We start from the raw sequence: 4,065 nt of genomic DNA on the forward strand, positions 1-4,065 counted from the left end.
TATAAGATGCCAAACCTGCAAGGCCTGGTAGCATTTGAAATTTGCGGGTTTTCAGGACGACCAGATGAAACAACTATCTAACTATCCAGACCCAGCCTCTTCTACCTGATGGGTGTAATACTTTCCGTAACTAAAAAGGGAGCCATCGGAAAAGGAAACCAAGCACTTATTGCTGAATCAGACCAGTGTGTGGCGTTTTGTACCTTTTATTTTGCTTCCATTATAACAATACGTGTGTCATCAACTGCATGACCGATTTTTGTCTGAATACGAAAAACCACAAAAACGCGCACCTGCACATTTTCACAGAATACAAGCGTAGTCACGTGCTTCGACTGTCCTCTGATTTCGCTCGCGCTTGCAATGGTCATCCGCGAGTCCCATGTGCTAACTCTGGTATCAAAATATTTCAGACCATCTTCGGAATCTATTATACGTGAAAACTGTTCGGAAGAAGACCTCTGGACCACCATAACTGGATTATTGTTTATTCGCTGACGTGGGCCAACAACGAACTGTTTTGGGGAGAACAATTGTTGTTGAGTCTGTTCTATCTGACTTCTTTATTATTGTATACCAAACCTAAGGTTATTATTTTTATTTATTTGCCACACACTCCTGGTAGACTAACTTACTGGGTAGCCAGACCACTACAAGTGCGAAACTTTCGGCCTAATCGGGAATCCAGACGCAGACCTTGCGCGTCTTCTCAAAACTCTCGAGGACACAAACACAAGAAGCACACCGGACCCAACTAAAGTTCGTAGTGAACTTTCTTCCCTAAACGTGCGCCCAGCGCTATTCAACCCGGGTACATTGGCAGTCAAGAAGATCATCCAACCCGCTGCTGCGCCAACGAAGACCATTAGGGCAGCCTCGTTGGACAGGCGCGCGAGGGAGAGCAGGTTGATCATCTGGAGGTCGCTCCCAAGCAAATGAAACTGGCACAGGCACCCCGTGGCAAGCCGTCAGCTTTCACATGCTTTCCCAACGGTCCGACATATATCCGCGTATCGCCCCCTAGAGCCACAAAAGCTGAGCCACAGCAGTCCTTGACGGGAGGGGCGAAACATGTATCTGTTTGGAGCCGGTTCAGCCGACCAAAAAGTTGTGGCCAAGCCGATGGTATTTATACTTGTTTGTGCTCTTGAAAGCACGCTTGTGCGACCGGCCGCGACTCCACTCAACTACCGCAGGAACCTGGACTACCAGAGGTAGCGATGTTCTGGAAGAGGCGAGCCTTGTGTGGACGCACACTTATTTCCGTGACAGACTGCAGAGACACAGTAGTGAACTTCGCACCCAAGTCACAACTCCTGAACTGGGTTGGGTCAGGTGAACGGAGATAAGCGACGACGCCACCGACAAACACCGCAGGAACCTGGACTACCAGAGGTAGCGATGTTCTGGAAGAGGCGAGCCTTGTGTGGACGCACACTTATTTCCGTGACAGACTGCAGAGACACAGTAGTGAACTTCGCACCCAAGTCACAACTCCTGAACCGGGTTGGGTCAGGTGAACGGAGACAAGCGACGACGCCTACCGACAAATCAAACACAGGCGTTGAAATCGATATCGGAGAATACTACAAGGATCCCACGACAACACAGAAACTAGAAACCTAGAAACTGCCGACCTCCGGCTCAACTCACCCAAAATTGGCCTTTTCCATTGTGAACTGAGTTGTCAACCATGACCCCGAAAACCAGAGCCACAAACACGACCAGGGTGAACCAGACGATCCTCCGCACACCTAGATGACCGCGCTGAGTGCGGGTGACTCAGGAGTCCAGGTAAACAAGGAATAAATGTCACCATAATGAGTACTTCTTGGTGCTGCCACTAAGCGGATTGGGTCTCAAAAAGACGTCTTATCAATCAAACTGACCCAAAATGTCCAAGGAAACAAATAGACGCATGTTTGCCCCAACTCCTTGAAGAACAACATAGCCAGTCGTTTGAAAGACGATGTTGAACGAGCTGCAATAGCACTGGTCGACATTTTGGCCAACGGAAAAAACACGTTCCATAAACGTCATAGGTTTGCGCAAACCGGACCCCCACGGGGTGAACAAACTCGCTGAATGAAAATTAGCTCCCGGAAACACCAACAAAGGAAGCAGACATATATGTCCCTTCTGGGCCTTGGAGACAAACCCGCCGTACAGTTATTAATTTTGTTATCCCTGCGGGCAACACACCTCTGATCATTCCACCTCGGGAGACAGCAGGGAAAGCATAAAAATGCTTCTCCAGAAACCGCCCCAGTTATTCAATGAACTTCATGATATTGAACAGCCAGTCTGCCTTAAACAGCCATCCATAATCGCACTCACATAAACCTGACTCACACCAGATGTCTGTGACGCAGAACTCTTGATAGGCGGCTGTCCTATGTTTCGAGCTGACCCAAAATGCGGGAGGGCTTGAAGGATAATTCTATATATGCATTCAGCCATGCCCATTCCGGTTGTATTCTACCATACCAGTCCTGCACCCTTTTGAGCTCCACTGTCGATCCAAATCCCGCTGGGCGGGAAGGATTATTTTCTCCTAGAGGTGGCCAACCGTTGCCCCTTGAGTTCACCGCGGGATAATCAACATCTCTCCAGCTACCGCTTCACATATCTTTTGCTCGCGGGTGATCTTACCGCCTCAAAGGCCTCCTTGATAGAGCTGCAATGCGTCCGCCCCAGTGGACGTTTTACAGCGGCCTTGGACAAAGTCATTTAACAGAGCACTTGGACTCAAGGTGTCATCGTACCCAACAGATGCTGCTGAGGCCAATTATACCATCACTCCTGAATTTGGTCATCACCAACGAAAGACAATTCGTCGATCGGGTTTTAATTAATACTGCATGGGACATGGTGACCAACGTGTGTTGATCTTTGGTTTCAACTGCTAGTAAGCCAGAAATACCGAACGTTAAAGGTGGATTCAAAAACTATGTGTGCATACCTCTCAGAAATGTGCGTCTTTCTTGATCAAATTAAACTGGAGGAAACTATTCTTGTGTGGCGAACATGCTCGTATTTATGGACAGATGCACGCAAGCGAAGGAGGATGAATTCATAACGGGTGGCGTAAATTTTGACTTCTCGAAGTGATTGTTAGATCGGCGAATGAAGAAACGCAGCTCATTGTCATTTGAAGGACACTCGCCGAGCGTCTTTGTCGGGCATTGTAAGAATGAACCAGAAGACATCACAAGATTAGGCGCCAAAGAGGACATCGGTATCCGGCTCTCTTCAAACATCTCTTAGTCACTGCATCATGAAAAATCGGCTCAAAAGACACGTTATTTTACAGATGCTTCGGCGCTCCTTCTCCCGTGTTACTCGCCTGGAGTTCCAGATATTCCATGAAGCCCATATGAGACCGCATTTTGAATACGCCAACAAAGTTTTCTACTCAGGCCGAAAGGAAGGCGAAACCCTCATCAAGCACGTCCAACGAGCAGCTACAAAACTTGATGCTGGCTTAAATCTGTTGAGGATAAAACGCCGTGCTTAATCTCCTTCGACTGCCAGCGGCTAGAGGCACAACGTATTTTTCTGCAAAGCCCCTGCTTGCGAAATAAAAACTAACGTCAAAATGTTGCACTTCTTTGCATATATGCGTAGACTGAAAACCCCCCTCATCTGCCCTCATTTTTTAGCGATTTGTTTTAATCGATCTCTTCTGAAAATTATTGGTGCACATTTGGCATTGAACCTCGTCTGCTATGGCTTCGGAAGTGGCTTTCTTTGAGAAATTTGTGGGTGTATCTTTTTCATCCTTCACGGCATTTGAAAAGACCTTAAATGAATACATGAAAGATAACTTTGTGATATTTGTGCGTTCATCCAGTAATCGAGGCACCAACACTATTTTGCGTTACGAATGGGAGCATTACAAATGCAGCAGGCGCCCCCCAAAACCAACGGAAAGCCGTGGAATCCGAAGGAGCTAGTAAGCCGAGCGTATTTTCTAATAAGAAAAGTACGCGAGGCACCAGCTGTCCAGTGCGGTTTTGTCTACGGAGGCAAAGGAACCAACTGGCAGTGACCTCTTATTTTCTG

Source organism: Opisthorchis viverrini (genome assembly GCF_000715545.1).
Source record: "Opisthorchis viverrini unplaced genomic scaffold opera_v5_72, whole genome shotgun sequence".
Classification (NCBI taxonomy): Eukaryota; Metazoa; Platyhelminthes; class Trematoda; order Opisthorchiida; family Opisthorchiidae; genus Opisthorchis; species Opisthorchis viverrini.